The sequence below is a fragment of the Tupaia chinensis genome, unplaced genomic scaffold (genome assembly GCF_000334495.1).
Source record: "Tupaia chinensis unplaced genomic scaffold, TupChi_1.0 Scaffold000085_1, whole genome shotgun sequence".
Lineage (NCBI taxonomy): Eukaryota > Metazoa > Chordata > Mammalia > Scandentia > Tupaiidae > Tupaia > Tupaia belangeri.
Genome location: NW_006159547.1, coordinates 2,044,513 through 2,070,061, shown reverse-complemented (window position 1 = coordinate 2,070,061; position 25,549 = coordinate 2,044,513).

Here is a 25,549-nt window from a genome sequence, read left to right as displayed (position 1 = left end):
ATGTGAAGCTAATGGGGAAAGTTTGAAGTCTGCCTCTGTGATTCTGGAAATTTCACTGTGCTGTGCTTGCCAGAAGTTCCCTTCTAGTCATTCTATTCTTAGTGTGTTTCAGGGCAGCCTTCATAGAGGCCAATTCACTGCCTGTACATTATTGAGGTCACCCAAGGATGGTAGCTTTAGGGGCCACATGAAGAAAAAACTTTCAGTGTGTAGTATTTTGCTGCAACCGTAACAATATAACTGTCTGCCCATTGTATGGTTCAGTAGTGTTATGAATACCTACCTTGCTGTGAAACAGATCCCCAGGACCTATTCATATTGTAGAATTGAAACTTCATACTCATTAAACAACAGTTCTTTATCCCCCCCCCAACCTTCCACCCTTGAGAACCACCATCCTACCTCTCATATCTATTCAGGATTTTCATATCAAATTCAGGAGAATTTGACTACTTCAAATACTTCGTATAAGTGAAACCATACCTTATTTGTTCTTTTACTTAGCATAATGTCTTTCAAGTTTATCCAAGTTGAAATATGATGGCCTTTCCTTCCTTTTTAAAGTAGCATATTACTCCATTGTATGTCTAAACCACATTTTGTTTATCTATTCATCTCTTCATGGACATTTGGGTTACTTTTCCCTCTTGGCTATTGTAAATTGTTCTGCTATGAACATATATCCCGGTATCTTATTGATGTTCTGGTTTCAATTCTTTTGGTTATATACCCAGAAATGGGATTGCTAGATTATGTAGTCATTCTAGTTTTAATTTTTTGAGGAAATGCCCCACTGTTTTCCATAGAGGTTGCATTGTTTTGCTATCCTACAAACAGTGCTTAAGAGTTCCAACTTCTTCATATCCCTGCTGACAACTGTTTTGCTTTTCATTCTTGTTGTTTTTGATATAGATGTAATATTAAGAATGCATTTGAGTAGAATATTTTCATGCTTCAACCCAAAGAAATGGCAGTGGTATTGATTCCAGGTTCTGGCATAATCCAAGGGGAGATATTAGATATTTTGGTTAGGAGATTCTTGTATCCTACAAATCATATGACATAGGCCTCAGCAGCATCATTATGTCAGCCAAGTGCTAACTGGGTCACCTGCCACTGGTATCTTGATAAGATCACCTTCTCTGTACTCCATTCTACTGGGTCATTGGAGAAGTCATGACACATTTTTGCATAGAAAAATATAGAAAAATACACCATGATTTTTCTGATGACCTAATAGAACTGAGAAAAGTAAGATTCATGACACAGAAATATGTACATTTCTGAAGGGTTTATTTCTCATGGCCTCATCTCTGACTCCTAGGTTGTGCTTATGTTAGAGATATTTTGGTCTCCTGACCACTATTTTTGTTTTGTTCCACATGAATGCAGACATGGAATTGAACATCTTTCCTTGGTTTCTCAGAAATAGCCACTCAATCAAAGCCACTCAATCAAAGCCTCTCTATATGTAGCAGATTTCACTGAAGTCTTTAGGAGGGGTTTGCATTACAGAAAAGCAAGCTCTTTAAAATTGAACATTAGCACTCCTATTTCCAAAAGTTCTTTGGACCATCCTGACTCAACATTGATTTTCCCTGCTGTCAGAGAAAATCACTATAACCTCACTCATCATTTTCCGGACTCTTCCTTTCCCTTTTCCCTTTCTCCATTCACCTCTGCCCTTTCTAAGTCCTAGTTTTCCAGGGCTTTGTGTTGCATCAGGTAGAACCATGCTCTTGTCTCCAGGTTTTTGCCTCCTTTCCTCTCTAAGCCCAAAAGACTTACCTCCTCTCAGAGAGATAAGGACTCTAAGCACTGGACCAAAGCTTCCTTCCAGCTATAATGGTTTTCTGTAGATGGAGATTTTGCCTCAACTCCAAGACTCAGTTTTCCTTTCATATTTCATAGTTTCTAGGGATGCCAAGTTCTCTTTGCTTTATTGTGCAGAAAAAAGTCACCTCCCTCCAAACTTTACTGTAAGTCTTCTATTGTAAACACAAATCTGAAAACGTTTGCCTAGTTAAAATACTGGTCATTCATTTATAAGTTCAGAAGGCCAGTGGAGCTTTCAAGTCTTCCTTTCATAGACCCCTCATCCTTGAGAAAGTAATAGTTTAAAAGAACATTTTTTTCCTTCTGATACTCAAGAAATCTGTGATTTAGTGTTAATGACAACTAGTTTTACCTCTATTTCTTTTTTTTTTCGCCAGAGCATGTGTGCATGAGAGCATAAGAGAACGTGAAAAAAAAAGGCACCCCCCCCCAGTGAGGAGCCTTGAACACAGCGCTCTGTGTGTGTGTGTGTGTGCGTGTGTATGTATGTATATGTATATATCTTTTTTCTTTTGAGAGAGAGAGAGATTTTTGCTATAGGATGTGTGTGCTCACCAGAAAGACATAGAGACAGAAAGAGAGAAATCACCTCCTGAGGGGATGGCCATACTGCATTCTCTTTCCATTCTCTTACAGTAATTTTGAGCACACATACATGTACGCACCTGGAGTGAGTTTCAAGCCTCTGAGTCTGGGACTCGAGCCAGAGTTCACCATGTGGGAGTCCAATGACATTATACCATCTGCCTGTCTCAAGGGCTCCTTTTTTCTTCAATTTGCTATCCTGTCAGGATGTTGGACATGTGTGTGCCTGGTGTGTTTCTCAAGCTGTTGGGGCCAGGACTTGAGCCATGATTGGCCAAATGAGATCTAGCTTCCTCTCTGCAGTACTTAAGTGCTATGCAATGGGGCCACTCTTAGGAAGGTTTTTTGGACCAGTTGAGCCTTGATAAAGGATAGGATTTTGAGAAATGTGTTTCCCTTAATTTTCTCATGTGACTAAAATCAAGGCTAGTCAGGAACACAGTTAAGATTGTTTCCTAAAACTGTTTAGTGCTATTTACTTCAAGGACTCTAAACTAGCCCTGGAAGCTAGACTTTCAGAATTTCCACACTATAGGCTCTCCAACTTAACCAACTATTTTTTACCTGAAGTCCACACTGTGGTTGCTATTTATGGCAGGAGGCTACAGGGACATTAGACTCTGTACCTCTCAGCTAGCTATAATATACTCCTTGATCTCACCTACATAGTTGAGCTCTCTGTTCCCTCTCTCTAGGCAGATGTCTTAGTGAGGAGTGAAAGGTTGTCATAGAAGTCACTTTCAATTGCTTCCTCTTACTATATATGGTAGGCTGGAAGTGGTATTATGAGTCTAATCCTATAATCCTTTTCTTCCTAATAAGAGAACAGAGGAATTCTGTGGGTTAGAGAAATGTAGGCAGCTGGGAGCTGAATTTTAAGCTCCAGTATGGTAGACACCAGTCCTCCTGTCCAGACTCATTAGCTCTGCAATGGTGCTAATGACGTAGTCAGAAGGCAGCTGGAAACTTTGAAGGAGCCAGACTGCTGAGGATAACATGGCATGAAGTGGAAAAAAGGTAAGAGGAAATAGGATGTCACTGAATTTCAGTTGAGAAAAAACTTTGTCCAGATGTGGTATAAGCTCAGAGAAGTTATCTTAACTATCCTGCCTACATCAAAAGAGGTTGTAAATAAGATATAGCAATGGGAACAAAAGTCTACTTGCCCTGTAGTAACAATTTGTAGTTTCTGGAATGCATCATGATTCATTTGTCAATTTTGTTTTCTATAAAAGGAATAACTTCTGTGTCTGAATCTCTCCTACTCCCTGCTGCACTATTTTCCCCAGGATTACTATTACATCCTTCAGATTTCAACCTATATGTCATTTCCTTTGGGAAATTTTGTCTGATCTCTTGAGACTGGGTGAGGTGCTAGTATAGACTATAGTACTTGCCACAGAATATGGTCATTGGTGTATCCTTATTTATCTTTTCTGTCATGTTAACACTATGTACTATTTTTGTTCATTATTTTATCCACAACACCTAGATGAAGTGCCTGAAATATATTGGGTCATTGGAAAATTCATGATGCATTTCTGCATAGAAAAATATACATCATGACTTTTCCAATGACCCAATAGAAGGTAGCCAATAAATAGTTGTTGAAGGAATAGATGACTAGAGGTTAGCCAATAAATAGTTGTTGAAGGAATAGATGACTGAATAAATGGGATAGTAGAAAATAATATTTTCTTTTCTCTTTTTTTTTAAAGAGAGAGATATTTTGCTATAGGGTACATGTACTCACCAGAGAGACAGAAAATAAGAAATAACCCCCCCCCCAGGGAGATGTCCATGCCACAATCCACTCTCTTCCATTCTCCTGTTGGGATTTTGGGCACGCATATGTGCCTGGCATGAGTTTTAGGTTGCCAGGTCTGGGACATAATCATCTGCAGGTCCTGAAAACAACTATTTTCATGCCTTACTTAAATGAAAACTAAATCCTTTAATAAATGTTTTCTATATGGAAAAAACTACTTTAGAGTTTCTTAAAATATATAAGGGTTAATTGTGGCCATAAAAATACTTTATTAAGGCTTGAAACTTTGAAGAGTCAATCAAATAAATCTTAAGTATTATGTGGAAGAATATAGTCAATAGAGGTATATTTTTCCCCAAAGGATACCTTGGTCAACTTCAAATTTCAACTTCTTTTTATATCTGATCATTGCCTATAGACTCTATAGTTATCTCAAAACTAAAGGGAATGAAAGCCTTACCATGAAGGAATTGAGCCCAGTGAATATCTTATTTTTATTAGTTATTTTATTTAACTTTTTTTCTTTCTTATTTATTTAAATTTGTCCAGAGAGGAACAGAGAGAGAGAGAGAGAGAGAGAGAGAGAACATACCACTAAGTCTAGGATTAGAACTGTAGTTGGCCATGTGGGAGTCCAGCACCCTTAACCACCATGCCATCTGCCAGTCCCTGGGCCTAGTGAATATTTTAATCACTCTTCTACATGCTATATCAGTGACATACAAAAATATGTCTGCACAAGTATTTATAGACTAGAGATACATGTTTTTAAATGCAGCAGACCTCATTATTTTGATGGCTTATAATGTTTATAAGACCTGGAAATATAGAATCACAGAATCACAGAATCATTCTACATTTTAAAAAATACTTGAGATGGATTTTTGATCTGGGGCTAGCTTAGTGGTTTAGTGGTAATGCATTGCTCAAGTGATACTGGATTCATGTGGAAGATCATGGGTTTGGTTCTCATGGCTAACCTGTACGTGCTAGGCACATAGCCCATGGTCCTGGATGGCTAAGAAGGCTAAAGGGTGAGGGGGAAGGCTTCTGCTTGAGAGCCTGTTGAAGATGCTTGTTTTTTTTTTTGTTTTTTTTTTTTCTCTCTCTCTCTGTCCCTCACTCTTATGAAGGAAAGAAATAAACTTAAATAAAATCTGGATATTTATTACTCAGTTCTATAATTTCCTACTTTTAAAATTTTTTTTTTATTTTTTAGATTTTTGCCATAGGGCATGTGTGTTCGTTCACCAGACGGAGACAGAAAGAAAGGGAAAGTGGGACCAGCAGTAGGTGTAACGGCTATGTAGCTGGACTCCCCTGTGGTCGACTGCAGTTTGAGTCCTGGACCCGGTGGCTTAAAACTCATGCCGGGCATATGTGTGTGTGTGCCCAAGATCCCAAGAGGAGAATGGAGGAGAAGAGATTGTGGTGGGGCCATCCCCCCAGCGAGTGATTTCTCACTTTCTGTCTCTCTGTCTCTCTCTGTCTTTCTGGTGCAAGCACACACCCTATACCAAAAACCTCTCAAAAAAAAAAAAAAAGAGAGAGGGAAAGTGGGAAATCACCCTTCCCCCCCCCGGGGGGGTGGTGGGGGGGACGTTGGAATGATTACACTGCAATCCTTTGTCCTCTCAGGATTTTGGGCATGCATGCACACATGCCCAGCATGTTTTTCAAGCCTCCAGGTCCAAGACTCAAATCATGCAGTGAATAAGAGGGCTCTAGCACCTTGACCACCATGCTATCTGCTGTCCCCTCTTCCTATTTTTAAATGCTCATTTTGCAGTGGTTAATTTTGACTTTAGCTTAGACCCTGCAACATTTCTTTATGTTATTACTACCACATGGAAATATAGGAGAAAATTAACAATGAGAATAAAAACAACAGTAAATTACTGGATTTTGAGCCATCATTCAATATTTTCATTGATGCATTTGATTATTCACTCTTCGGAATTATTTTGGGCAAATCAAATGGACAGTGTAACATTTCATTTGAACTTAAATAAGCCATTACATTGCCTTAGTTTTTTTTCATCTGGAACACATTTTCCTTTTCAATGTTTGCCAAAAGCTATCAGAAAGCATCATTTCTGAGATAGTTACTAACATTTTTATCTGCTCATGATAAGTTTCAAAATAAGACTGCAGTTAAATGAAGATCTTCAAAAATATACTCCTTGATTATGTGGAACCAGGGTTAGAAAATGAAAACTCTAGAATTATATTCTAGAATTATCAGTAAGATGCCATAGTGAGTATTTTATTTTAAAGTTTTTCTGTCATGTGAAGATTTTTTTTTTAAAGGTAGACCTTCACTATGTTGCAATCCTTTTGCTTCAACCTCCTTGAATAGCTGGGACCATAGGTACATTAACCAAACCCTGCTTTTAGGGTTTAGAATCTATGCCAGCCCCCTCACATGGTCTCAAACAACCATGTAACAGTGTCTGCCGGTGTGTGCTATTGCAGCTGGGCCTAAGTACATTTATTTTTAAAAAATAGGGAAGGTAATCTTTTTTTCTTTCTTTCTTTCTTTCTTTTTTTTTTGGAGAGGTTTTTTGCTACTGGGCCTGTATGCTTGCCAGAAAGACAGAGAGAGACAGAGAGACAAAAAGCAAGAAATCACCCCCAGGGGGATGACCACACCGCAATCCCTTCTCCTCATTCTCCTCTCAGGATCTTGGGCACTCACGCACATGTGCCTGGTGTGAGTTTAAGCCACTGTGTCCAGGACTTGAACCATGGTTGACTACATGGGAGTCCAGCGACATAGCCATTACGCTAACTGCTGGTCCCAGGGAAGGTAATCTTGCTACGTCAAAAACTCATACGATAACTAAAGCCTCAATTTTGATGAAACTCAGAATGCAGGCTTTTGAGTGAGTTCTAAACTTGTAAAAGATAGCTTACTATCATTTCTCATATAATTCATAAAATTATACTTTATTTTTATGTGTTTAATCAGTATTTATTGGCTTGCTATTATGTACTGGTATCTCTGATACTTGCTGGGAGAAGTCAGTGAGTTGGCACCTGCATTTAGGTTGATCACTGCCTGAATGGTAGACCTCCTCTAGGCAAAGCAGGGCATTGAACTGAATTATAAATTCCCTGTTTGTCTTTAACATGGAGATCACATTAACTGCTTTGGGAGGTGTTATGAAATGTAAATATTCTAATACATAAAAAGTGTTTAGAACAGTAAATAGCTCATATATGAACTCAATAAATGTTAGCTAAAAAAATAATTTAAAGACTTATAGAACTGTGTAGTTGTAGGATACCTTACAGTTTATGCAACAATTCAACCTCCGCTTTTCTTTAGAGTTGAGAGATGTGGTTCTCGTGGAAGTTAAGTAGCTTCCTGAAGGTTGCAGTTTATTGTTAGCAGGAGGAATGGTGGAACTCAAGACCTCTTGATGTCTACCTCACTGAAAAATTTTTTTCTTGAGAGGTTTTTGCTGTAAGGCCTGTGTGCTCACCAGAAAGAGACAAACAGAGAGACAGAAAGCAAGAAATCACCCCCCGGGGGGGATGGCCACACCGCAATCCCTTCTCCTCCATTCTCCTCTCGGGATCTTGGTCATGCATGCACATGCACCTGGTGTGAGTTTAAGCCACTGGGTCTGGAACTCTAACCACAGTCAACTGAATGGGTATCCAGCGACATAGCCATTATTCCAACTGCTGGTCCCTGAAATTTTTACTATAGTACTGCCAGAGACCTTGTGGGTGATGAGAGAGCAAGCATAATAGCTCCAAGCACATGGCAGATAGTCCATAATGCTTATTACAACAATAATGAAGAAAACTATTACCTTGAGGAAAAAGTTCTAGCAGTGTAAGAGCTTACAAAAGCTCAATGACACGCACTTGGAAATTTTTATCCCATGTGAGCATAGTCTGATTTCTTAAACATAGCACACTGCCTGGTGGTTTATGTATGGTGTGATTTGCTTGGGTTGAGTCCATGGAAAACATGCCCATGAAAACAACTCCACCATCGTTTCTGGATCAGGCAGTCTCTTACCTACTCAACAGATATTGGCCATGCTTCAGCAGCATTGGAGATTACCATTAGTCATCCTCCTGGTTATAAAGATTTGACAAGCTGAGAAAAAAACTTTCCTATTTTCAACCCAACATTTTAGGCACATACCATATCAAGGAGCTGTGAAAAGTGTCAGGTTCTCAGCACTTTTCTATGTACAGCATTCAGGAAAAACCTGCATGGCACTACCTAAGTGTATAAACCTTTAGATCCTATGAAGTACTTAACATTTTGCCTTCCTACCTAGGGAACAAGGCAGCAGCATCCTACTGAGTTTGGAAAGAGAATAACTCCTTTCTGAAAGGGAATGGAGTTCTGTTTGTACTTGACTCCTTTAGACCTACAAGGTCATGAAAAGATTTTAAGGTACCTTGTGGCATTTTTTTTAGATTAACCTCAGTTACTGCCTAAGAGACTACGTATCTCTTTTAAAGTCACAGACTTGAAAGAAAGAGTAAAATCACCAGCTAAGCAGGCTGTATGCCTTAGATGAGCAATTTTACAACTTAGCAAGAGGAAAGAGAAGAAAGAACAAGGAAGGCACTGTAGAATTAGGGTCAACATGAAGTGTAAGGATCCATTTGATTAATGATGAATATTATTCCTTAAATTTCAGGAATTAGCCTCTTAGCTTTTTTTTCCCCCTACAACTGTAAATATAGCTGTCCTTTGTTTTTAAGATAAAAAGCTTTTTTATAAAAAATGCAATGAAAGTATGGTGTTTGGCGGTGAATCCTAGTAAATAGCAAAAGGAGGTGATTTTGCCCACCAGGGCACATTTTTGGTTGCCAATGCAGGGTTTGGGTGAGGGGGTAATATTGCTGCTACTGGCATCTACTAGGTGAAAGCCAGGGTGCTGCTAGCCATCCTACAGTGTAGACCAGCCCCCAGTAACAAAGAATTATCCAGTCCAGAAGGCCAGTGCTGCCAAAGTTGGAAAGGCCTGGTATAGAGGCAAAAAGCTTAGTTATAGAGCCAGACTGACTACTTTTCACTTGATAACTGCTGATATGTTCCAAATTACTTACTCTTCGCTCCTCAATTCCCCATCTGTAGTATGAGATAACAGCGATACTTTCCTTACAGGATTTTATGAGGTTTAAATGAGTTAATATATAAGGGTCTTACAGCAGTGCCGAGCGTATAGTCAATATACCATGCGGTTATTAGTTGTTTTTTGAAATAACTTTTAATTCAGCATTGTGTTTTTGTTGTTGTTTTGTTTGTTTTAATTGTGAGATATCCAATGTGCTCACCAGGAAGAAAGAGAAAGAGAGCGAGAGAGAGAGAACCCCAATATGGCATGGTCACACTACATTCTTTCCCTCAATTTCTCCTTCCTGTCATAATTTTGGGCACACACACATGCCTGGCGTGTTTTTCAAGCCACTGGAACTGGGCTTTCAGCTGCAGTCAGCCTTGTGAGATCTAGCTGTCAATGCACAGTGCTTGACCACTGTGCCAGAGGGCTAGTTCTTCTTATTATTTTTTTTGCAAAACAGTGCAGGGTATTTAGTAAGAACTATAAGAACAATAGGAACTCTGCACAAGTGCGTTTTGAGGGGAATTTCACTAAAAACCACCTTGAAAGGACGTGATTGGCATAGGCTGACTAATACGCTGCGACCCATGAGACAGAAACCCATGCTAATGAACCCATGATACTCATTACTCTCTGCTGATACTGTGCAGTGCTGTTGAGAGGAAGAAGTGTCAGTGCACAGTGGTGCACAGGATATGTTTGGGTGGCATTTGAGGTTAATCAGTAATCATGTTTGCAAGATTCTTTGAAGATCAAAGATGCGTGAATTCCTTAAGTCAGTATGGCACTGTGAGATGGGAGTAAAGGAAAGACTAATGAAAATACAATTGGAAATTATTCACTTGGCAGGTATCCATAAGAAGTGGAGGTATTTGACCTTTAAGATAACAAAGATAAAACTCTAAAAGGTCAGAGAGTCTGATGAAAGGCCTTGAAAACTAAAGGTGGTGGTATTTGTGGACAGAGCCAACAAATTATCATCTGATTTATTCTCCCATTAATTGAAGAGTTGAAGATGCCAAAAAGGAAACAGCTAAGTACATATAACAAATTATAGGTGTTCAGCAGTTTTTTTGCCTGAACTGACCTGTCTGAATACTGTGCTCAGAATTATGTTTAATCTAGTGGTTTTGATTTTTTTTTGACTTTGAGAATCTGAAAATATCTATACTAAGCTTGATTAAATAGTCCTTCACCTTGAGATTCTTATTTTATGCTCTGGATAATTTCAGCAGCCTGGGGACCCACTCTGGCTTTACCCTATCCTAGATTCATTTTCTCAGAATGAAAGTTTTAATTAAAAAGATGTTTAACATCAGTGGTTGTGAGTTTCAGGAAGGCAATTTCATAAAGCCTCAGGAGACCAACTTTATAGTCACAGTTTTAGACCAGCCTATGATAAGTGCCCATCTACTCTAAATATTTATAAACATTGAAGAAGATATTTACAGTAATATTGAGATCATCTAAGTCTCCAGAAATGTTCTTTCAAGTTATACACTCACCTCTACACTCAAAGGGCTGCAGATCATCTGGATCTTATGTATATAGTCTTATTAGGAAAGTGAAAGAGGTCACAGAGAACAAGCTAAGCATAGTAACTACCATTTTAAAATATCTAGTATACACACAACCGGATACTGTTTAAGGTCTTTTAGACACTTAAAAATATTCTGTTCAGTTTGTAGACAATAAAGCCAGGTTTGAAAGAAGCCAGGTAACTTGCCCAAGATTACACAGCTGGTAAGTTGTGGTGCAAATATTTGGATCCATGTCTGTTTTCGTGTAGCCCTCTCTGCTTTATCTAGACATCTCCTGAATCATTAGTACATAACATTTATACAGTTCTCGAGGGCCTCCATCATTCAGGGAGTCTCTGAATGATGAGAGGTGTTGAGGTGGGCCAGTCTTATTTAGGACTGGGGATCTATTCATTTGGAATTAACCAAAAATGTCTGTCCTTTACTAATATTTTAAAGTATGGGGATTCCAAATACCACTACTGCCTTACCACTTACCACAGTATAGATACCATCAGAAGGTACAGGAAATATTTCTTAGTCACAGAGAAAAACAATGTGCAGATGTCTAGCCCATGGGTTTTCACCTCCAAAACACTTAGCTCAGAATCTGACTACTACTTTAGATCTCCTACACTACCACACTGTTTCAGTCACTAGCGTTATTCTCATCTGGAAAACCATACCAACTTCTTTATTTTTATTTTTATTTTTATTTATTTTTTTTATAGGATGTCTTACTGGAGACAGGAAGAAAAGCAGGGGAGAGAGAGAAAGTGAGGTATCACCTCCCAGGGGGTATGGCCATGCCACAATCCCTTCTCCTCCATTCTCCTCTCAAGATTTTGAGCACACATGCATATGTGCCTGGTGTGTGTTTTAAAGCCTCTGGGTCTAGGATTCAAACTGCACAGTTGGCCATGTGGTATCCAGCCACCTTAACATCCAGCTGGCCAACAACAACTTCTGAAATGGTCTTCCTACTTCTGTTCTTCTATTCTCATGGTGCTTACAGAGCATTCTCCTCAAGGCAACTGGAGGATCCTCTAAAAAGATAAGTCTAATTATGCCAATCCTTGCTTAACATCCTCCAACAGCCCTATATTACTTTTTAAGAGGTTTTTGTCTTAAGTGTGCTTGGAGGAGAGAAAGAGACAGAGAGACAGTGAGAGGAAAAGCGAGAAATCACCTCCCCAACAGGGGTGGCCACATGGAATGCTTCTCCTCCATGTTCCTTCTGGGATCTTGGGCATGCACACACACTCACACCTGGTGTAATTTCAAGCCACCACATCTGGGACTCAAACTGTGGTTGGCCATGTGGGAATCTGGCGACATAACTGTTATACCATCTGCTGGCCCCTATATTGCATTTAAAATAAAATCCAAGCAACTTTTTACAGCCTTCAATTCTCTTCCCATTTTCTGAGCCCTTCTCTGTCTTAGGCTCCTCATACTTGCCACACTTTGTACTGCCTCAACATTTCTTTTCACAGCTCTTTGCTGGTGAAGGAGATCAGAACATGTCACCTCAGAATATTCCTCTTTGACATAGGATTATTTCTGAGCTGAAGGCAATTAAGAAGTAGCAAACACAAGAAAAGCTCTCTCTACTCTCTCACTTTCTGCCTGAAGGCGGGATATAAATTTTCCTTTACTGGAGTTGACTCTAGACTCTTATCAACCCAGAAATAGCACCAGAAGAATCTGCAAACACTTGCTCTACTAGTTCCACATATATTTACCTTCCCATAGTTTCCCTCCCTTGGCCACTAAAACCATGTTTTCTTTGTTCTGTCATCTCTCTACTAATTTAGTGTTCTTTGTTTAAATGCTGTATTGGCTATTCTAAGCTACCTCTTTGAGGACTCCTCTCTGGGTACTTACATGTAATACTTGCATGATACATATGTTAATAAACTTCTGTTAGTTTTTCTTTTGATAATTTTTGTCCTTTGTAACAGGGACCCCAACAAAGAGCTTGGAAGGGGAGGAGGAAGAAATTTTTTTTTTCCTTTGCCTACACTTGCCACTGGCAGCCTTTTCTAATTATTTAGGTTCCTGTTCAGATATTAATACTGAAGAGATGATGTTCCTCCTGGCTAGCCCAAGTAAAAGTATCACACCCACAACCCCATCCACTTTCCATAATATCTTCTTTTGTTTTCTTTAAAGCATTTATTACTAACTCACATTCTCTCCTTTATGCATGTGTTTATCATCTATATCCTTTCCTCTAAGAAGTTAAGAATTTTGTCTTTTAATGCTGTATTCCTAGGGTCTACAAATAATACTTGGCTAATAGTAAGTACTTAACAAAATATTAATTATGGGCCAGTCCCCTGGTGCAGCAGCTAAGTGCTATACATTGGGAACTGGATTCCACATGGCCAATTGCAGTTCAAATCTTAGCTCTAGAGGTATGAAAACAAAACAGAACAAAACAAAAAACAAGTACATAGGAACGCATGCCCAAAATAGTGACAGGAAGGAGGAATGGAGGAAGAGGATTCCGGATGTGGTCACCCTATGGTGAGGAGTGCACAAACTCTCTTTCTCTCTCTGGTCAATGCATACACCTTCCGGCAATAACAAAAAAATTTTTTGAAAATAAATTCTTAGTGAAAATTCTTTTCACTAATTCTGAAAAAAATCCATTAGGTTGGTAGTCATGAGACCTGTATTTAATTCTGGCTCCATTACTTGTTTACAGGGCATGTTGGAGCGGTCGACCTGGGATCTCAGTTTGTATCTTCATCTATAGATTGGACCATATGACCTAGATGACCTCATTTTAGTCCTAAAACGCCAACTTTAATAACAGTTTGCCTCACACTGGGGACCTTGAAATGGAGTTCCTTTGCCTTTTTTATTTTTTTGCAGACTCCAAAGGAGTTATTCTAATAATATTAAGTGAGAAATGCTGCAAACTTCAGTCAGTCCTAGTGACAAGAGGAGTTTGTTCAGTGATATCATGAATACATTTTTTTGGTACCCTGAAGGTGATTTGTATATGTAGAAGAAGCTATTCAAAGATTTACTTTGGTCGTAGAAACTAATATTTAATTTAGGAAAATTATGAGTAAAAAAATCTAGTTCTGTCATCTTATAATTCAAGTTGAAAATCTCATTGTATTTTACAAGACTAGTAAAAATGAACAACTACCCAATTCAGTCTTTTACTAATACTTAGTTCCTTTTAAAATTTTCTCATTTTGGTAACCAGCAGTTAGCGTAATGGCTATGTCGCTGGACTCCCACGTAGTGGACCGCGGTTCGCATCCCGGACCCGGTGGCTTAAAACTCACGCCGGGCGCGTGTGCGTGCTTGCCCATGATCCCGAGAGGAGAATGGAAGAGAAGGGATTGCGGCGTGACCATCCCCCCTGGGGGGTGATTTCTCGCTTTCTGTCTCTCTGTCTCTCTCTGTCTGGCGAGTGCACACGCCCTATAGCGAAAAACCTCTCCAAAAAAAAAAAAAATTTTCTCATTTACACACCATTTGACAATCTTATGGTGTTTATTGACAGAAGGCACATATGTTCACTTGAGAGAGAGAGAAAGCAACTCTCAGTGGGGCATGATCACACACAATTCTTTTTCCTCCATTTCTCCATCTTGTCAGGATTTGGGACACATGCACAGGCACCCAGTATTTTTCAGGGTGCCAGGGCTCAGCTTTGAACCTGTGGTTGACCATGGGATTCAGCTTTCTGTGCATAGAGCCTAATCACTGTACAGAGTTGGCCCAATTAGACATTTTCAGTCATATTTATACATTTTATAGATTTTAAAACTAAAAAACTTTAGCTGGGTGTCAAAATTTTATGTATACTCAAGTACTTCTTATGAATCTAAGAAGTACTTTTATGAATATGGTAAACTTGAATCAAAAGTTAAAATATTATACATAAACTTAAGATTTTTACATAAATTCATACATCTAAATCAATTTTTAAACACATTTTTTAAACTAGGAGAAACAAACTGACCTGTTATTCTAACAGGATAAATTTTATTTCATTTTATTTATTCATTTTTAGGGTACATTTTTTTAAGAGATTTTCACTATATAAATAGTATGTACCCTCGCTAGAGAGACAGAGAGACAGAAAGCAAGAAATTACCCCTTGAGAGGATGGCCACACTGCAGTCCCTTCTCCATTCTCCTCCTGGGATTTTCGGCACACCCATGCCTGACATGAGTTTTAAGTTGTTGGATCCAGGATTCAAACTGTGGTCAACTGAATGGGAGTCCAGCAACATAAACCTTACATCATCTGCTGGTCCCAGGGTAAATTTTATTAAATATTTAAAGAACAAAAATTCTGGGACTAGCAGTGGTGTAATGGCTATGTCACTGGACTCCCATGTGATCGACCACAGTTCGAGTCCCGGGCCCAGTGGCTTAAACCCACATGGGGTACATGTGTGTGTGTGCCCAAGATCCCGAGAAGAGAATGGAGGAGAAGTAGCATGGCTATTCCCTCTGGGGAAGATTTCTTTCTTTCTGGCTCTCTGTCTCTGTCTTTTTGGTGAGTGTACATGCCCTATAGCAAAAACCTCTCAAAAAAAAAAAAAAAAGACAAAAAAATTCCAAAAATGAAAAGCTTTCTTTACACAATACTATATTTTTGTTTTGAGGCACAATTTTATACTCAATTTTAAATCTTCCTGAGGTTGAACTGTATTTATCTATACTAAGAGATGATTACATTAGGCCCTTACAGCTAATAAGTGAGCATGTTTATTTAAGCTAAATTCTACAGTTGTTCAGTAACTTTGATGGGAAATTCACACTAAAAGTGTCAATTCACATTTGATCAGAAAGGTTGTATTCCACAGGCAGTTTCTGCTGTCTTTATCTGAGATCAACATAGCATTTTGTGATTAACATAGGGAATAATAGAAGTTTTAAAATAGTGGCTCATTACTATAATAGATAGTAGAAATGTGCTGTCATGTGTGTGGAATTAGTGCTATTGAAGATATCTGGTTTGCCTAAAACACTGAGCACATTCTACCTTTACTTAAAATCATGCAAACCTCGCTAACCCTTCACTTTACCTCTACGTGTAATCTGTGTGTGTGGCAGAATTTGGTTTAGGTCTTCATAATAATACAATAGTGAGCTTTTGGGTGAATTGTTGAATGTTGCTGTTATCTACGAAAAAGAACCCAATGGTTTGTTCTTAACCAATTTGATGTAAGCTAGCTGGAAATCCATGTATTTTTTCTAATAATACAAGGTTGCATAATGAGAAGAGTTTTCTTTTTTTTAGCAACCCGGATGGAACCCTATTATAATTGCTTTGTCAATGAATTTGTCACTGCAGGGAAGGTTGTACTTTCATAGTCAGGTTCTTTAATTTTCTACTCAGCAGAGTCCACAATCCCAACATTGCTTGGTTGTAAGTTGTGCTTACTCAGCTCTTACATGTCTTTTCCACTGAATTTTAAAGACTGTTGAAATAGAATCCTGTCATTTATATTTTCTATTCTTAGAACCAAGTGATTCCATAGTTATTAAAATGATATTGAGGCCCAGCTATGGGACCACATGTTCGATGCTGGTGCTTGGTAGGCTGAGGCCAGGGGGAGACCCAGGATTGATTTCCAGCCTACTCCAAAGAGCCAGATGTGATGGTAAGTGCCTGTGATCCCAGCTACTCAGAAGGCTGAGGAAGGAGGATTGCCACACAGTGAAACTCTCTCTGTAACAACATACCACACACACACAAATGATACTTTATTTTATTTTAGCATTCTCTCTCTTGTAAATATCCATGTCAGAGCTCCCCCAAATCATTTTAGTGATAATTGATGTTAGGAGAAAGTAGCCTTGAACCATGTGGCAAATGCTTAACAAAGCTCGCTATGGAAATACTTTTATACCAAGTAGTGGTAGGTCACTGGGGTTTTATTCTCCACAGAAATGATTCAGAAGTGTAGGTACTCTCCTAGGACACCAGAGGCATAATCAGTGCCAAGTGGAGTAGTCATCTGCTTTTGAAAAGAGGGGAAGCATGTAAAGAGGAGTATGGGGAGGTCGATAAGTGGGGCAATAGGAGGAATGTCTTCCACTCATTTTTCTACTCTGAAGGTTCTAGACAAACTATATTTAGCAGAGAATGGGGGATGAGAGCAGTCAAAGGTGAGTCCTTTCAAACTTTTCACTATCAAATATTCCTTTAAAACAGTTTCTCTGTAGACTCACATTTCAATAGATTTACTCTACTAAATAAGCAATGGTATTTATTACATAACTTATTTCTCCACTTTTATTAATCAGTGACCTATATCTGATTGTTAGAATTTCTGATTAACATGAGCTAAGAAAGAAACTCCACACTGACTTGATCATTTCAACCAAAGCAGAAGAAATTAAGATGCTAGTTTGTGATATTTTAATTACTTTTTATCAAAAATGAGTTCTCTTGAGATCAGCAGTTAGTGTAATGGCTATGTCACTGGACTCCCATGTAGCCGACCGCAGTTCAAATCCCGGACCCAGTGGCTTAAACTCACGCCAGGTGCGCGTGCATGCGTGCCCAAGATCCCGAGAGGAGAAAGGAGCAGAAGGGATTACGGCATGGCCATCCCCTCTGGGGGTGGGTGGTGGGGGGTGATTTCTCGCTTTCTGTCTCTCTGTCTCTTTCTGTCTTTCTGGTGAGCGCAAGTGCACTATAGCAAAAAAAATAAATCCTCTCAAAAAAAAAAAAAAAAAGTGCCCTCAGAATCACCAGGTGTTTAAGAAGAAGTACAGATTTCCAGACCCTATACCAAACAATCTAAAATATAATATTTTAGGGTGGGACAGAGGAATCTTCATTTTTAATAAGCACTGCTCTCATCATTCCGGTTGTTCAGATCTCACTGTTTTTTGAACCACACTGAAAAATACTCCACTAGAAATTTTAAAATATTGAAAATAGCTTCTAGGGCTTTCTCTAAATGGATTTACAGATCTGGTAACTTCAGGTTGGGAACTTTTGAAAGGATGAATAATAGCAAACTCAATTCAGCTGTTCAGCCTTAGGCGTCACTTCAATTGAAGTTCAAGAAGCTATGACTAAGTTGACCTTTTCTCATATCTCTTTTCCTCCTTGTTTATTTAAGTTACCATCTTAACTGGCTCCTGAAATCAAAAGTGCTTTTGTTCTCTGCATGAATGGTTTGATTCACATCACACCAAGATAGCTTCAAAGGGAGAAAAGTCTCTTACCTTTGAATAATCTCTCCCTCCTCCTAAAATATGCCACAACCCAGCTAAGCATTTTGAAGATTTTATGTTTTAACTATTTCAGACTATTCAGATTATTTTTCTCTCACTTTTTCCTTCTTGGAAGAAATAAAGCCAAAGTAAAATATCCACTTACAGAATTTTTTAGAAAGGTGAATTCCTGCACATAATGTATTTACAGCAGTGATTCACAAATTGGGAGCTTAAGAAGCACAGATGACTAGAACCACCTCCAGAGACTAATTCAGGAGGTGTGGGATGGAGTATTTTGGTGTGGGAAGTTGTATTTTGATTCAATGATTAGCCGGGACCATGAATCAACATTTTAGTGAATGAACCTATACAAATTATTTGCCCAAGGTTAGATGATCAAGAAGTAAGAAATTTTGACTAGGAGGGCCGCTTTCTCTCTACCCTCATATTACAGAGATGATCGGAAAAAAAGGAAGAAAAGAAAGTGTAGTAGACATAGGCAATCTGAGCCACTTGCTGTTTGTGGAAGCTCATACTCTCTCCATGCACATCTCCCTCTATTCCCTCTATTCACTCCATGTTTTAGCTACTCTGAATTTCTTATAGCACAAGCATGACCACGCAAGATTATTTTTGTCTTCCTGCTTTTATACAAGCCATTCTTCTAGTCTGTAGTTCCTTATGTCTAAGTCACTTCTCTTGCTGTAGTGAACTTTAAGATCTCATTCAAATGTCACCTCCTGTGTGAAGTCTTCCTAGCATCCCAGGCTGAGGAAATCCTTTCTTTCTCTGTACCCAGTCAGACTTTTGTACATAAAAGTATTACCAAGCTGAGAAAGTGATGGATGTTCTGTTGTCCATCATTTATTTAAAACACTTCCTCATAGATACGTGGTATGTATATGTGTAATTTAGTAATGAATTCTATATCTTAGGGGCAGTAGGAGGAAGTATTCTAATCAATAGCAAACCTCAAAAAGTGGTGAGTTGGCATTTCAAAGATCCTATCATTTGTACTCTAGAAGAGTTATTGCAACCTAATTACTGAAAAACTGCTGCTCAAATTGAGATCAAGGGATAGTGGATGAAATGGATGGCATTTGAGATAACTGAATTGTCTAGAAAGGTGTGTCAAAACTTCTACTTCTCCATGAATGGAGTATAAACCTGGAAAGATCAGAAGCCTTGGAAATTTGCTTTCAGACCAGGACTCCCTTTGGTCCTGTGTTCATCCCACTTAGTAAGAGAAATCTGCTCTGCCCAGACTTCACTCTCCTGCTCTCCCATCTAGCCAGGAGTCAGAATAAGTGAATCAGCAGCCATCTATATTTGAGTTCCGAGTGGCCCCATTCAGGGATTTTGACCACTGAAGACCCTCTGCCCAGACTTCATCCTCCTGCTCTCCAGTCTAGCCCGGAGTCAGGACAAAACGTATAATCCATCAGATGGCTGGAAACCACCACATAAGCATAAGAAATATGAGAAACAAAGAAAATATTTCTCCTTTAATGGAGAAGAATAACTCCTCTTCTTCCACAAAGAATACAAGGGAGTTCATGGAAACGTCAGATAAAGAATTTAAAATATTCATAGTGACAAAGCTAACAGATGCAAGAGAATAGAAACAAACTAACTCCAGAAGGTGCAAGAGAAAAGAGACACTAAGTTCCAGGAGGTGAGGAAGTTTTTGCACAATCCAAAAGAGGAGATACACTTCATAAAAAGGAATCAAACTGAATTGTTAAGAGATGAAGGTTGTAATACAGGAAATCAAAACTTCTGCTGAAAATATCAAAAACAGATTAGATCATGTAGAAGATCAAATCTCAGATGTAGAAGGTAGAACCTATGATCTAGAAAAATTCATCAAAAAGACTTAGAAAATAACCCCCCAAAATGAGAGTCACATACAAGTAATACTAGATACCATGAAACATCCAGATATCCTTGTCAGCAGTATCCCAGAAAGTGAAGAAACTAATAAGGGCATTGATAATCTATTCCGCAAAATCCTTGAAGAAAATTTTGCAAACCTAGAGAGGCACTCAAACGTCCAGACCCAAGAAATACAAAGGACCGCATATAGAATTGACCCAAGAAGATCTTCCCTGAGGCACATCATAGCCAGACTGACCAAAACCGCAGACAGACATAAGAGAGAAATGTCAAGTTACTTTCAAAGGACATCACATGAGGCTAATGTCGGACCTCTCATCGGAAACAATACAAGCAAGGAAAGAAAGGGAAAATATATTCAAGGTGTTAAGTGAAAAACAATTTCAACCAAGAGTACTATACCCAGCAAGATTACCTTTCATATGGGAAAAAAGGATGAAAACATTCTCAGATAAACAAAACCTGAAAGAATTTACCAACACCAGACCAGTTCTCCAAGAAGTGCTAAAGGGAGTGCTATACCAGGAAAACTAAAGTCAGACACACAGAAATAAGAGTATAAGAAACAACCAAGAGGATGGCCAGCCTAATGGTAGGGACAAGTCTGGAGTTGAATGTTAACTTCCAGAGTTTAAATGGAAAGATCAGACCACAGTAACACTGCAGATTCAATAGAAGAGAGATTAATTATGTGAATCTGAACTAGTGAAGTAAAATTTTTTTACTTTAGACTAAAGCATTACTGATTTTCTTCGATGCTTTGATTTCCATATTTTAGGATTTTTGTCTTCTCTTGAACTGTTGATAGGTTCATCTACCTACTATTTGAACTGAATTCTAACCTTTTTCCTGGCTTTAAGTTTTAAGCAAGTTTCTCTTAACATTTATTGATTTTTATCTATTAAAACTAAAACTATTTTTGAAATTAAAGAATGCATTTAAAAATACCTATTAATACCTATTTAATGATTGCAGTAAGCTATATAGCCCCAACAAAGTGCTACTTATTAGTATCTTCACTTTACTCATTGAGGTTTATGCCTAAAGTCAGACATGCATTCATAAATGTGTATATATCAGCCGTGCTTGCTGTTGAAAGTCTTTAAATTAATTAAGATCTTTAGTGAATCAATAAAATGTGGGAATAAAAAGGGCATGGAAAATAACTGTACATACCAGAGACTGTGGGAAAAGGGGGGGGGGGAGTTGACAGAGGATGAGAGGTAGGAAATCAAGGAGAAACAAATAAAACAAAATATATAAGAAATAAGAAAAAGAAAATAATTTTTGATTATAGCATGTATGATAATATCTTTGATTGAGCCAATATGCAACATAAACTGATGGAAAATCTCATTTTGTATACTGTATTGTACAGTGAATGACTGTAAGAAATAAATAAATAAGTAAATGGAGAAATCTAAACTAGACAGCTGAAACCTGCTGCTAGAACATAGTTCTCTCTGCTACCAGAAAAACTTCTGAAGGCTGGAGCCGGCAAGTGGCATGGTGGTTAAAGGCGCTGGACTCCCACATGGCTGACCACGGTTCAAGTCTCAGACCTGGTGGCTTGCTTTCTCACTTTCTCTTTCTCTCTCTGTCTCTCTCTGATCAAACTGAAAAATAATAATGATAATAATAATAAATAAAGTTAAATAAAATAATTATTTAAAAAAAAAAACTTCTCAAGGCAAGGTATATTTCTCAGGATCTAAAGGACAAAAACCTAACACTTTACCAAGTCTATAGGGACAAGTTGTATGTCAATATGTTTGATTGTTTTGCATCCATGCTAATAAATATATGCCTGGCCTAATTTGATCTGACCCTTGCTTTTGCTATAACACCCAAACAGTGGTGAGATTATTAAAGAGAGCACTGTAGCTCTCACTCATGTCTGTTCTAAAGGTTTAGTAGAAGTTGTCAAGAGAACTTGACACCCATGAATGGTCAAATTGTCTTGGGATAGCCATCTTATTCATCTTCGTATACCTGGTGATGGATAGTGCTTGATACAGTACAATGTGTCCTTATAAATGCTTGTCTTCTTTCTCCTCTCTCTCTCTCCTTTCTTTCTTTGTAGGGCCTTACCATGTTGTGAACCTCTTGCCTCAAGCTGGGACTACAGGCGCATGCCCCATACCCAGCTCTTTTTAGGCAGGGAGTGTTGCCCAGGCCAGCCTCGAGCTTACTACCCTTCTGCTTCAGCCTCCCTGAGTTGCTGGAATTATAGGCACATGCCAGAAAAACTGTCCTTTAGGTTGAACCAGGGATGGAACCCAGGCCTCCTGTGTGGTCACAGTCTGTGAAGCATAGCATCTTTGCAGCACATGCCAAAGTAGTTCAGCCATTAAATATCTTTTATTGTCTTTAATTCATTGTAACTATAAAACCAACAAGAGAAATTGGGCCAATCTAATGATCTTTGACTATTTTATCATTTTATATAACTTCTGTGAGGGTTTTTATTTAAGCAGAGTGGCAACAATCAGATTTTGATTTACAGATACTTTTCATTTATAGAGCATGGTCATTTAGAGAAACTTTGAGCAAAAATCAATACTAGCTTAAATTTTCTTTTCTTTTATGAAAGATAGCACCTGCATACATGTGAGAGAGAAAAGAGCATTTTTCTCAGGGTCTGGTCATTTTACAATCACCTTCCTCCTGTTCTCCAGCCTCTCAGGCCTTGAGCACTTGTGTGCATGTCTGGCTTTCAGGATGACTAGGTTGGGAATTTGAACTGTGGTCACCATGTGGGATCTGGCCCCAATAGTATGTTTTGGAGGGAGCCATTGTTTCAGAAAAAATGCATTTTAAAATAAAATCATAAATATGTTAAATATAATTCTAATACATATACATTATGAAGTTTTTATACTCCTCCCCAAAATCTCACTACATAACTGATTTATCATTTCATTCCATACAGCCTGAACAAAGGCAGTTTTATGAATAGCTGTTGGGAATGCATGATATATTCATTTGCAAATAGTGGTATTCATTTAACACTGTCAAGAAAATTCATCTAAAGAAATTATAAGCTTAAAGAGTTCCTTCATCGGTCATTTGTCATTAGAAGTACTGCACGCAATGAATAGGCATTTCAGGTTGTTAAGCATCTCCAGGAACATTGCTCATTGAAATTGTTGGAAAGATGATTGAATATTATTTAAGTAGGTCTTTACACACAATAAATAGCATATTTGCAGACTGCTGAGAAAATTGATGAAAAGGATAATATTCCATTTTGGACTCTAAACAAAAAGCAATCAATTAGTAGGACCAGTTTGAATAATGTGAAAGAAACAGTGCCTAGAAACTCTCCTGCTGGAAGATTGGACCTCAGGCTGAAATAACTGCTGTTGCATTAAAAAGATCTATGACTTGGCATAAACACAGCACAAAAGGAAATTAAGAACACAGTCCATTTATGGACCCATATCACTCCACAGAGCTGGATTTCTCTTGAGCTCACTTTCTTTTCACTGCCTTACCTTTATTATAGGTAATTTCAACTTCCTACTGAGTCCATACCCAGTCTCTGGTCAACTAATGTGTCCTCCCTAGAAGAAATTTCAAGTGAGCTAAACAGAAATCATTAACAAGAAGCCTCGACAGTGTTATTGATTTTAGAATTAGTCTTGAAATTCTATAGTGTGGAGTTGTCAGGTAAGACTGTTTTTGCTGATAATGGGGTGAGCTTTAGTGATGATTTCTTTGCATCACGGTTTGGCAAACATTTTCTGTCATGGTCCAGATAATCAATGTTTTAGTCTCTGTGGGTCATTGTATGTTTCCGTCTATAGTCTATAGTCTCTGTCACAACTGCTATAAATAGCCCCCAAAGCTGCCATAGACAATGCAAAAACAATGCAAAAAGAACAAACATGGTTGTGTTTCAATAAAACTGTATTTAAAAAATAGGTAGCTAACTCTTGTTCTACATCAAGGGACCAAAATCATTATTGAACAAATCTCATGTAGACTAGTTTTACAAAAAAATATACAAATTATTGTCTTACAGATAATTATTTCTAATTTTGTATTATATATTATCTTTGCATTATAAATCTAATGGATCTTTATACAGGGGAAATCAGTCTGTCTGTACTTTGCTATCAGGCAAGAACTGATGGGAGTAGGGTAGGGATTCCAGCCTAAGTGGTTGATGTACAAGGTACATTTGGAGTTGCAGTTGCTTAAGAAAAACTACAGGTTCTGTATATTGAAGTCCTATAATTAATTTAAAACTTATTGTGGCATTATTTCTGAAGGAAAACAGTACTTTTATTTTATTTGTATTGCATTTCATTTTACATTTTGGATAGCCAGAGGTTTACAGTATTGAAGACATGCTCTGAGAGAAAATTTATATCATCTACTTGAATTATTATTATCAACACCTGTTAGGTTCCAGATATTGTCCTAAATGCTCAGGATATAAGACAAAAGGAAGAGATAGTACATGTTCTTAGGGAACTTCAACTTCTAAAATTTTATTTTATCAATCACTGTACATCATTACAGCATACAGAATGAATTATCCCATCCAGAATATACCGTATATTGGCTCAATCAAAGATATTACCATACAGATTATCAACAGGTAATTTTCCGTTTTGTGTTTCTTAAATGTTTTGCTTCTTTCTTTTTTCCCTTGATTATCTCTTCCTTTCACCATTTACCATTTCCCACCATCCTCCCAAAGTGTCTCCGATATCCACAGTTATTTTTCATGCTTTTGTACTGTCCAATAGTTTCTGCCATAGAATGAGACATTTGGTATATATTGAATGGTAACATATAATATCTCTTTTTCATAATCTGACTTGCTTCACTTAGCAGTAAATCTTTCATATTCATGTACTTTTTATCAAATGCTAGGGTCTCACTGTTTATTATGGCTCAGTAGTATTCCATAATGTGTATGTGCCAACTTTTTCAATTCATGCGTCTACTCATGGACATTTGGGTTGGTTTCATGTCTTAGCCATTGTGAATAATACTACTGTAAACATGGATATGCAAGTATTTTTCCAACTTAGTACATTCCTGTCCTTTGGGTCTACCCAGGAGTGGAATTGTTGAATTATATGGTGGTTCTATTTGTAGATCTTTGAGAAATCACCATACTGTTCTCCATAGTGACAAATACTAATTTACATTCCCACCAACAGTGCAAGAGAGTTCCTTTTCTCCACAGACTCATCAGCACTTACCGTTATTTACTTTTTTAATCTTAGCCATTCTGACTGTTCTTATGGAATTTACTACTCTGTTCTGGTTTGAGTTTGAAATCTACGACAGATAATAAACATACAAATACTTTTTCTTTTTTTGTTTTGTTATGTTTTTGTTTGTTTGTTTAGCACGTACTCACCAGAGAAAGACAGAAAGAGAGAGAGAGAGAGAAAGAGATAGGGAAAGTGAGAAGTCACCCCCCAGGAGGGATTGCCACACTGTAATCCCTTCTCCATTCTCCTCTTGGGATTTTGGGCATGTGAACACATGTGCCTGTTGTGATTTTTCAAGCCTCTGGATCCAGGACTTGAAGCACAAAGTCAGCCAGCTGCCTTAACTATAACACCACTGACTGGCTCCATACAAATAAAATTTTAAAAATCCAT